Consider the following 12,147-nt stretch of genomic DNA (forward strand, 5'->3'; position numbering starts at 1 on the left):
GTGTGAAGACTTTAAAAGCTGAAGTTTCACAGTACTGAACCATGAAATAAATCCAGGATTATAGGGAAAGACAGGAAAGTAGAGTTGAGGATTATCGTTTCTTTTATGATATTATTGAATGCGCCGTGTTGTCTACTTCTCCTGCATCTTTATACAGGTGTACAATCCTTTATCTGACATGCCTGGGACCAACTGGTTTTTGGAAATAAGAATTTTTCAAATTTCAGAATTAGTGACAGTTTGGTGAAATTGTAAAAAAAACAATCTTAGCGGAGGAGCAGCCTCGCTGAATAAAACAGGCCTTGAGACAGAATTGAGGTCTGCCAGTGCTGGGCCACCGAACCCCCCCCCACATCAAATCTGAGTGACACACATCAAGTGGTTGTTGTCTTGGGTTAAGTGTTTGCATGCCAAATAATCTTGTTAATGAGAAAAATAGTTCCCAAGAAAACCTTCAGACTTTGGAACTTTCTGGATTTTGGATAAAGGGTTGTCTGCCTGTTTAGGTCTTGTGGTCGCCACTACTAATATACAATCATTTATCACAATCTGTTACAGACAAAGATTGAAGATCACCTTGAAGCAGAAGTGGAGAGGGATTTAAAGTGTGGAAATAATGGCAGCCAGTGTTGACAGCTAATTTCAATGTTTAGTTCACAATGCAGTATTGTAATCCTTTGTACCCTGATTTTTGCCATTTTTTTTACTGTGGTAATTTTTTTTTATATTGTACTGTGATGTTCTTCCGTTACACTTTTGGTTAATTTTTGTACACATGAAGTTGTAGCTTTCGAGTATGAAGTATTAACAATGATGATTAAGGGTGCAAAAGCCACTATTTTTGGGAAAGCATTTGCTTATAAAAGAACTGTAGCCTGTTCTATTAAATAATACAATTTGGTTTAATGTGTGAGGTTGGAAGGTGTGGAGAGACGAATGAGGTATAGTTGCTCTATAGTTACTGCAGATAGATGCATGCTGTACTTTGTCTCTGGATCTTAATGTTTAATACTTTTATGGTGATGTATGTACAAAGACTTACTGAATGCTTGCTTCTCTTGTGTTCTGCACAATAGTATCTCTCGGGGCTAAGAACTGAATTATTCCTCAAGTACATCGGTTTAGTGACTAGTTTGATGCCCTTCTCTTGTTGATGACTTGCTCCTTTGCTGCAAGGCTTCTATTCTGTACTTCTCGTGAAGGGACAGGCCCATGATTCCACTTGGCAGACAGATTTGAAAAGCATGCTCTTTTATGGTGTTGGCTCATGTGACAGTGAGTTTTGATGTCTCTTGGTGTAGATCTGTGTGTTGAATTTCCCTTGTGTAATATCAAATTGACTTTCTGCACCCCCCTGCACTGCCCCCCCCAAAAAAAAAACTCATTCCTTGATGGAAGGAGAGAGATAGTGGCATTTTGTAATTGCTCCTGTTTCCTACAAGTCAATGTTGTCTTCTCACAAGCTGCTGCTTTTTTATAAGAGACGTGTAAGTAGATGGTATGAAAATTGTCCTTTTTTTGTAACATGGACAAAATTAGGTAGAACCTTTTGAATAACTAGGGAAGAGGTTTGTTTACCATATGATCCTTAAGGATAAATAATCCACAGAATTCTCCAGTAGATTTTATATTTTTAATCCTTTGTACCTTCATTCAGTAAAATGTTTTGATGTCCTCTAGAAATGGTGCAATATGCACACTGTTAGACAATGCAATTGCAAACAAATCTGTTGTAATATCCTCAGTGCACTGTCACCATTTGATCTGATCCTTCATTAATTTACTACTTCAGGTTTTTGTTAGTACATTTCGCTGGATAGCTGGTCTGTGATGCCGTGTGACTCCAAAAGTATGGGTTCAACTTCACACCAGTTGAGGTTACCGTGAAGGACTTTTCTTCTTCTCAACCTCTTCGCTGTTGCTCTTGCTGTCTAATGGGAGAACAACCCTATGGTCACTCAATCTTGCCTTCTTCTGGGAAGCTATACACACAAGATCTGATGCCATCAGTAGTAAACACTTTGTTATTTCATTTTCAGTCCTATTTAAAAAAAAAACCTGTGGATGGCTTGACTGAAATACCTATTTCTAAATCATCGATCTGTCTTTGAGCTCACACCAGATTCATCACAAGCTACATTAAGATGTTAGAATGGTTATTGAATGGAAGACGGTTATTCATCTCCTGCTGCTGTGTTATAATGATTGCTTTTGATAGGCTTTGAACTAGCTTCCTAAAAGGTTTAGTGTGATTGAGTATAGTGTATCTAGCTTACACATTGAGTAAATGCTGATGTCAGTGAGTACAGAAATGTCAGCGACCTTAAATCTTTGTAAAAAGAGTACTGTCATTATTAACAGCAAATCTGATTGAAGTAAATTCCTTGCCAATTGTTCAGATTTGGGTCAGAGCACATGCTTTTAATTTTCTTGGTGCTCAGTGGCGGTGATTGAATACTTTGTGACTTGCTGTTCTGAGTTAATTGCCTGGAGGTTTAGTTTGTTGAACACATCCAATTACAATTTTTCAAGAACTGGGCATTTAAAATAAAACGCTGCCCCAATGAATGTAGCAGAAGAAGTACGGCATTGCATTTTCAAGCCCTGAAGTTTCTTAACAACGTATTATAGTAATACCCTAAATGTACAGTTTATGCTTATTTTTACATATTTGGTTTTCAAATTGCTTTCATGGCTCTCACATCTGTAATTTTAGATGATAGTGATGCTCATTACAATATCCTATGTTTAACTCCCTCTAAACATGGCCAAATAAATTTATTTTCTGTAATTAGACCAATAGCAGAGTCTCTGGGCACTGTTTTTTGTGGTCTATATGAATGAAGACCTGCAGCCTGTGATTGAGGAAAGTTGCTATCAAGTCCAAATCTAAATCCATATTCCCACTCTCAATCGGAGTATAACTGAAGTTGCTAGTTGTGTCAGACTTAGGATTTACTGATCAGCAAAGAAAAGCTGTTTCCAAGCATGTGGGTATGAGAAAAAGCAGTTTGGATAGGCTGCAGTGCAGTCATAAAAATGAACTGAATATTACAATATTTGGAGCAATGGATGCTAGTGGAGTGAGACCAACAGAAGATGATTGACAGTTTGTGATGATCACAGTAAAGTTGGATATGGATAGACATGAAACTAATTAATTTTCCATCTCTAACATCTGATAACGTTAAGATGCTTGCGATTAAATGAATGGTGTGCCTTGGGCTGAAGTGAATTCATTGCAGAAGTCACCATTCCCTAGCAGTCCATAAACCTATGCTTTGTACTTGCAGTTGCATATGTTTAGGTCTGCACTTTTTCTTCAAGTACTTGCTTGATACTAAAGCCATTGTTTTTATTTAATTGGCGAGTTCTATAGTTGCTGAACATGGGCCTGTTGCAAAATGGGAGTCTGTTGTTCCTTGACCTAGTATAATTGTTTCTTTGCCATCTTATGATATCATATACATCAGCCCACTCTTGTATAAATGTCTGCACAACATTAATATACTGTGAATAAAGTTTGTGAGAAGATTTGTAGATCGGGTGCTCGTTGTTGTGGTTCTGTTCGCCGAGCTGGGAGTTTTTGTTGCAAACGTTTCGTCCCCTTTCTAGGTGACATCTTCAGTGCTTGGGAGCCTCCTGTGAAGCGCTTCTGTGCTGATTCCTCCGGCATTTATACTGGTTTGAATCTGCCGCTTCCGGTTGTCAGTTGCTGTCCGCTGCAGTGGTCGGTATATAGGGTCTAGTTCGATGTGTTTGTTGATGGCATGGCACTCATCCACAAATGCCGGAGGAATCAGCACAGAAGTGCTTCACAGAAGGCTCCCAAGAACTGAAGATGTCACCTAGAAAGGGGACGAAACGTTTGCAACAAAAACTCCCAGCTCGGCGAACAGAACCACAACAATACTGTGAATCCAAAAGGTTTCTTTCTATCACAGGACTAAGTCATAGTCGTAAGGTCACACAGCCAATGATTCTTCCCTACATTTAGTTTTCAAATTGGCTCAGGTTTATAAACTAGTGTACAAATGAGTCCTGGAATTGAGGTTTTTTTTGTAGTTTTCACAATTTTTCTACTTAAAGTCTTAAACAAATGAACATTGTAGTGGTAGAGTTGGCCATCTGCCTCAGTGAAATGTCATGATTTAATATCACTTTCTAAGTGAGCTTTGAGAAATGGGATAGTAGGAAGGAAAAAGTCATTTATGTACTTACCTAATAACTATAACTGTTTTACTTTTGAAACTTTTATTCCTGATCCTAGTGTGTGTGGTACATGTTGCCTATTTTGAGACTGAAACAAGAAAAAAGTACAAACTTGTTTGTTCCCATCATGGGAGTTACTTCCAATATTAGTACAGATTTTCCCTTGTAATTTCAATGAAAATTTTGAAAATAATCCAGACTGTGCTTATGTTTTGGTTTAATATTTATTTAGAAGGGGCAAAACTGATTTCAACGTGAGGGGAGCTACAGTTCTCCCAATTATGCAAGCTGTTTCTGGGCAATTCTGGAAGAGTTGTGTATCTTTTTCTGATTTGCTATTCCATTCTGATTGGAGTGCCACTGATCGATTTGGACACCAAATTGCCAAGTTGTGAAGCTTTATTACTGCCAAAATATTGACTGACTGTGTTACTTTCATATGTTTTTCAAGTCTTGGATTTCAGAAGCTATTTTGGAACGATTAACCATTACAGTATTGTGTCCAATGTCTGAGTTCTCTGGTAGATTTAGAAGTGATGCTGGATTCTCAAGTATTGTCTGATTAGCCTGCAGGTCAACTGCATTGGCTGATATACTGCAAGTTAAGGCAGTAACAATGATACAATCCTGCCTGACTTAAGTTTAACAATGTCATTACATGTATATTCTTCACTAAAATGTCACAATAAACTTGCAAAAACACCCAAATAAGTTGTCTTTTTTTAATAAATCTAGACTAAAATAATTATGACTTGTCACAGTTTTCATCTCCCAAAATCAGTGAAAAGGGGATCTTACAGTTTGTCATACCACTGCTTTACGCTCTTCAAAGCAATATGCACAGTGCTGAGCCTAACTAACGCAAACTGCTCATAATGCAGAATTGCTGCCCTTTGGGGTGAGAGGCTATCAAGATAGGCAAATTGGATAGCTCTTCTTACCCACTTCATATTTCAATTTTCTTTTCCCTTTGCTTTTGTTTTCGTGATAGGGTGAGAAGGACAATAAAATGCAAGATTTCAGGGTGCTGAGATTTTGGCAAGATTTCATAGTGTATGACCAAGGGAAATGGAACAAGTGAAACAAAATCTGTCGAGACGATGTGTCAGTGTCAGAATTGCAGTAATCTGAATGCAAAATAAATTGAGAAATTGAAATAGTTGGGCTGAATTGATCTAATCATTGAAATCAAAACTGCCTTCTGAGCTCAGCATTATGATTTTATTGTTTGTCTTGGTTTATTTCTTTTTCTTTGGCAGGATAGCAGCTGCCTAAACAATCATATCTTTTGGACCACTTTTTTTGTTTCTTGTACCAATACCATTCAACTTGGCATTGCAATATGAAACCTTTTGCTGCCTAATTCAATGAGCAGTCACAGCATTTTCTACTTGTATCCCCTGAGTAATTGGTAGATGGAGATGAAGCCCAGAGAGAGAACAACAACTGGGGAGACAAAGAATGGGTAAACATCAGCCTTGGGGAACCAATAGCTGCTAATTGGGATCATTTGTAGCTAACAATGAGTTGGTTGTGGTAACAGTCTGTGATAAGGCCTGGTCCGTGGGGGCTGGCGTAAGAGTATGAAAGAACGTGCTCAGGCCCTAAATTATTGAACTAAACATTGAGTCCCAAAAGCTGTGGAGTCCCCAAGTGGCAAATGAGATGCTGTTCCTTCAGCTTGTGCTGAGCTTTATTGGAGCACTGCAACAAGCCTGAGACAGAGGTTGGCCAGGAACTTGATGTGTTAAAGTGTCAGGCAGTAGGATGCTAAGGATCACTTTGTGTTCAGAATGTAGGTGTTCTGCAAAGTGGTTGTCCAGTTTGTTTCAAGTTTTATCTTCCCAGTGTAGAAGTGCCTACATTGTGAGCAATGAATATAGTAGACTGGATTGACTGAAATGCAAGTAAATCTCTGCTTTATCTGGGGTCTTGAATAGTGACGAGGGAGGAAATAAATGGGCAGATGTTGTGCATTCTGCAATTGGATGGGAAGGTGCCATAGAGTTGTGAGGAGATGTTGGAAATGGAGGAGTGGACCATGGTGTCCTAAAGATAACTGCCCCATTGGAAGGACAGGAGAGAGTAATGTGTCTGGTGGCATTCCACTGGAGGTAGCAGAAATGGCAGCTAATGATCCTATGGTTGTTAATGCTGGTGGGATAGAAGTGAGGACTGGGGGATCCTATCACAGTTGTGGGGGCAGAAGAGAGGAGTGAAGGCCCAAGGGCCGGAGATGAGTCAGATTGTGGCCTGTGTCCACCATCCACCATGGTGATGGGGAATCCTTGGTTGAGGAAGGAGGTGGACATTTTGGAGGCTCCCTTATAGAATCTAGCATCATTGGAACAGATGCGACAGAAAAACTGGGAGAATGGAATAGAGTCTTTACGGAAAACACAGTGTGAAGATGTATAGTCAAGGTAATTGTAGGATTAGTGGATATTGATGGCCAGCCCGTACAGAGAAATGGAAACTGATGTTGAGGAAGGTAGGAGTCAAAGATGGACCAGGTGAAGGTGAGAGTGGGTGGAAATTGAGTGAAATAGAAACTTCCATGGGTGAGAGGGAAAAGATATAAAAGAGACCTAAGGGGCAACTTTTTCACGCAGAGGGTAGTACATGTATGGAATGAGCTGCCAGAGGATATGGTGGAGGCTGGTACAATTGCAACATGTAAGAGGCATCTGGATGGGTATATGAATAGGAAGGGTTTGGAGGGATATGGGCCGGGTGCTGGCAGATGGGACTAGATTGGGTTGGGATATCTGGGTGGCATAGACTGGTTGGACCGAAGGGTCTGTTTCCATGCTGTATATCTCTATGACTGTGTACCCCACAAAGAGACTAGTATAACCAGGGTTACCTTTTGACCTGCAGCAACTGAGGTGAGTTAAAGAGGGACAAGTTTGGCTGGGCAGATGAGGCTGGCGGTAGATGGGGTTGATTCAGGAAGAATCAGAACTTTGAGCTCATCCTGATGGGGAATGGACATGTACATCCATGGTGAAGAGACAGTGGCTGGAGTCCATGAACTGGAAATTCTGAAACTGTCATAGAGTATCAGAAACATCATGAAGGTAAATGGAATGCGACTGAACTTGTGGACCAGACAGGCGCTGTTTCTAGCATCTGCTCCTCATCAACATTCCTGATGAAGACCTTGCGCTCAAAAGTCAACTGTCCTCCTCTGCTGCTGCCTGACCTGCTGTGCTTTTCTAGTACCACATCTTTTGACTGATCTCTAGCATCTGCAGTCCTCACTTTCTCTCTCAGAAAAAAAAATCTAGTCTAGGTGAAAGAGATGAGTTCTGTTGTGGTTGAACAGGCACAAACAATAGATCTGCGCAGGCAGTTCTGTTTATGGCATTTTGGGAAGGAGGTAAAAGGTATTTAATGGTTTGTGAATTCAGCTTGTGTTTACAAAGAGGGTGTCAACATTAAACTAACCTGACTTAATTTTCCTGATTACTTAAAGTACAAAGTACTGCAGCCTGATATGAAAACAATAATTGCTGAAGATCAGAGCATCCATGGAGACAGCAAGGTTCTAGGTGATGCTTACAGCTGTTGTGCATTCGGGCATGTCTATGAAATGCTGACACACTCTAGATCGGGTTTGCTCCCAAACCAACCTTGAATCTTGGCTACCCATTTCCTCTAATTGTTGGCTTCTCCAATTTCATTGCACTTGCCAATAACAAGAACCAGCCCCAAACAACTGGTCCCCTCTCACCTTACACTAACTCTTGCACCACTTATGAGATCATAGTACTTATCTCCCACCTATCAACCTTGTGTATTTTTAATATAGATATGACAATGGTATATTTGTTGGTAAAGGGATATGTGATGTATAATAACTGGTGAATGTTCAGCAGTCAAAACAAGTTACAGCTTGCTTGTAATCTAAATTTTGATTGTCTAATTTTGGTTTGTTTCTCATCAATTTGACTGTCTGAGAACATCTTGCAAATGGTGACAGTCATTTCATTCCGTTTGTTGTTCGGAAGAAGCAAAATCAAGAATCTATGTTTTGGTAAGGCAAAGGGTTGTTGAAGTAAATTGGATGAGCTATTCTCAGATAAATCCTCTGACAAATCGTGGAGAGGCTTACATAAATGCAAGGAGCTATTAAAATAAGAGGCAACAAATTCTTGAGTTACAATAAATATGAACCAAGACTTAAAAATTTGTTTGGTAGGAAAAATTGAGTATTGTTCAAAAATACATTTTCTTAAAACTTTTAATCCACCACTGAACAGGTCAACTCTCAAAACGATTCAAGGGGGAAAGTCAGCAATTTTTTTTGCTGCAAGATGTGAGTGCAGATTGCTTGTTAACTGGGTTCCGATAGAGGTGTTGCTAACATCATGCACTCATTAATTAGATTGTTAGTTAATTGCCTAGCTGTGTTTAAATTTAAAGCAAGCAGGTTGACTTTGGTTAGGGTGTTTCCCTCAAACTCACCAGTGGATGGTTGTCACCTAACACATACACATACTCTTTCACACTTTCACCATAAAGGCACTTCAGGATAAGTAATTTGGCAACACAATAATGCCATTGAACATGAAGCAAATCTCTCTCCATTTGTTTTCGAGAGAGGAGTTTGTCTTTGTGCAAGGCTTCAATTTTGGTGTGCCTTTTTCCAAAAACAAACAGGAAGAGATGTTTGCCAAGTTTGAATTCCTTTACTCCTAGTCATCCTGCCACAAATCTGGCTTCACTGAAGATGCTGAATCCTTGAAGGCATAACTCCTATCTGATCTGGTACACACACACATTCATATGGTGTAAAAATGTAGCAGAGCTGCAAGGCCTCAAGGCCAACCTTTACATTAATATTAGTAAATCTAATAAAGGGACTGGAATTAACAAGTGTGACTACGTCAACAAGGTTGTATTAATTGGACCTGCCACTCAGCATTACTCAAATGTAACCTAAAAGACACAATGTTAGTTGGACTTTTGCAAGAGCAATGAACTCCCTGATGAAAAATACAATATGTTTCAGCCTCACCATTCACTGTGTATGTATAGGCTGTCCAAGACACGCAAAACGTTATGTTATTTTAATCCATATTTTTACTATTTTTACATTTTTACAAATGAGGACTACAGATGCTGGAGACCAGAGTTGAAAAATGTGATGCTGGAAAAACACAGCAGGCCAGGCAGCATCCGCGGAGCAAGAGAATTGACGTTTCGGGCATGAGCCCTTCTTCAGGGATTCCTGAAGAAGAGCTTATGCCCAAAACGTTGATTTTCCTGCTCCTCGGATGCTGCCTGGCCTGCTGTGTTTTTCCAGCATCACATTTTTCAACTCTGTCCCATTCTGAATAAAAATTGCTCCTCCTTTTACCTGCTGGTTTGATGACAATGTTGCGATTGGTTTTGAGACCAGGGATGGTGTTGGGTTGTGATCAGGTGATGTTTTGCTCTACCTTGTGGGTGTGGCTGATGAATCTGGCGTATATACATTTCCTGACAGTTTGAGCATACATCTCAGGCGGGGCATTGGCCCAGTAAAGGGGTCCAAATCGACGACAACTTTCATCGTTTCTCTATGGATCTCTGTGATGACTGTTAGCTCATCGGGATCACTGCTGACATCTTCGAAGAATTCTCATCCATCTGATGAATTCCTCTATGTCTGCCGTAAGACCACTAGGGTCCATTTTGGTCACGGGACAGAAATTGAGCTCTCTGATGAGAACTTCAATCTCTTCCAGTTGAAGGGTGTGGTCTGATAAGTTGATGATCAATTTCCCTGTGGTGATAACGTTTTCAACTGTGGTGCCAGGGAAGGCTTGGCTACTGCTGGTGGTGATGTCAAGTTTCTTCTTGGTGTGCATGTACGTGGTGTAGTTCTGTAGCCTCGTCTGCTTGGCAGTGTCACATAACTGCAATACCGTGTTTTGAGTGCAAGCTGAGTGTGTGGAATCTATCTTGATTTCCAGGTTATGGCACCCGCTGTAGAGTTGATGCACGGGCTGTTTGAGGAGTTTGTGAAAGGTGTGGCGGCAAAGTCTCTCAGTGTAGTCTATGTTGTAGGTCGACTTGAGTGGGTTAGTGATCTGTAATCCTTTTGGAATCTTTCCTGCTTTCTTGCATTTCTGCAGAAATTTGATGTCTGTGCCAATATTTGCAATCTTGGAGATCCTCTTCATTTTGAGCTGGCAGTTAGCGGTGTCGATGGTAGCCATGATGTTGAGGAGCCGGTGTTGAACTGGGGTGGACAAAGTTACAAATCACACAACACCAGTTTAAAGTCCAACAGGTTTACTTGGAAGCACTCTCTTTCGGAGTGTCACTCCTTTTTCAGGTGGTTGTGTAGCAGGACCATAAGACGCAGAATTTATAGCAAAAGATTACAGTGTCATTAAGTAAAATGATATATTTAACAAATCTCAATTGTAGTTAAGTCTTTCATCTTTTAGAATGGGTTTCAGGTTGTGGTTCATTAATATGTAAATATTACATATGATATGGATTGACTGTCTGCATTGACTGCCTACCGGTTGTGTAGTTTTTGAGAAAAATAGAATACTTCTGTAAATATAACTCTGCAAATACAAAATCACTCCATAGACTTATTCTCAAGATAAATTATGTTTTATAAAAACATAATGAGCTGAAATGTCTGCACAATCTGTAGGCAATCAATGCAACAGTCAATCCATATCATATTTTGTAAATTCCACTTTGGGTATAGAATCAGTCTAAGTTGAGACTGGGATACAGACATACTCTCACCTCACATCTTTAACGCACTGTCTGAGGTGAGATGTCACCCTTTTTTATAAAATCTTAACTTATCTCAAGAATGTGACTTAAAAGGGATTTACATATTAATTAACTGAAATCTATAACCCGTTCTATAAGATGAAAGACTTAACAACAATTGAGGTTTGTTAAATATATCATTTTATTTGTATGACATTGTAATCTTTTACTATAAATTCTGTCTTATGGCCCTGCTACACAAACACCTGAAGAAGGAGCAGCGCACCGAAAGCTAGTGCTTCCATATAAACCTAGTGTTGCGTGATTTGTAAATTTGTCCATCCAGTCCAACACCAGCTCCTTCACGTCATCCCTGAAGGAAGCCAGACATCTGCACTGCAGTACTATGTGGTGATGTAGATTCACCACCCTTGTGTAATTAATCAGTACTCATTGAATTTATTAATTCAGCAAAGTGCACAGTTGTGATCAGTTTTGACACAACCATGCATGTCCAGTAATTTAACAGGAAGCAATTAATTGAATTTACTATAAATTCTAAAAGGTAAATATGGAGAATAATGGGACTTAACAAACTTCCACTACATTGTATTTAAAAGTACTGGTAGATAAAGTACAGAGCCATAGCATATTTGCATTTTCAAAATTTAAAATGTAAGTTTTAACAAAATAGGCATTTTTGGCTTCGAGGGTCAGGATGAGAGACTTAAATCTAAAACAATTGGGCAAAAGTGCCTAACTCTTTGCATCTTAGATTTCTTTAGAAAATATTTTATTCAAATCAAATTAGGGCAATTTAAACACACTGCTTCATTGTATTTCCTCTCCTTGACTCCAGAATTATTTTTTCAAAATGCAAGTCTTCAAAAGAAGAACTTCTCTCTTCACCTCAACTTAAAATGTATTATTTACTGTCCTTTGTGAGAATAAGCATATATTGAGAAAGACTCATGAAGTGTGCAAGGAATCTGCATCTTCCTGGCAAGTAGGCAACAATGGACAGCAGGCTTGAGGATTAGTTGTGAGCTGAAGCATAGTATGGCAAAAAATACAAAATGCCTCAAGAATAGGCTTTTCATATAGTGAATCAAAATAACCAATGGAGAATAGGTTTTTTTTTGTTTTCACCTGAATTATAATAAGCGATACTATCATATAGACATTATCCACTTTACCAATTTATTA

At 39.3% G+C, this 12,147-nt stretch overlaps 1 protein-coding gene across 1 annotated transcript in view; it reads left to right on the forward strand.

The window, feature by feature from the left end:
* LOC132821970 (septin-2) overlaps nt 1–3,823 on the forward strand; it is an 86,666-nt gene extending 82,843 nt beyond the window's left edge. Inside the window, exon 13 of the mRNA XM_060835010.1 lies at nt 559–3,823. The gene's annotated coding sequence lies outside the window, so the exon portion shown is untranslated. The remainder of the gene's footprint in view (nt 1–558) is intronic.
* The last annotated feature ends 8,324 nt before the right edge of the window (nt 3,824–12,147 follow it).

This window comes from Hemiscyllium ocellatum, chromosome 13 (assembly GCF_020745735.1).
Source record: "Hemiscyllium ocellatum isolate sHemOce1 chromosome 13, sHemOce1.pat.X.cur, whole genome shotgun sequence".
NCBI classification, from domain to species: domain Eukaryota; kingdom Metazoa; phylum Chordata; class Chondrichthyes; order Orectolobiformes; family Hemiscylliidae; genus Hemiscyllium; species Hemiscyllium ocellatum.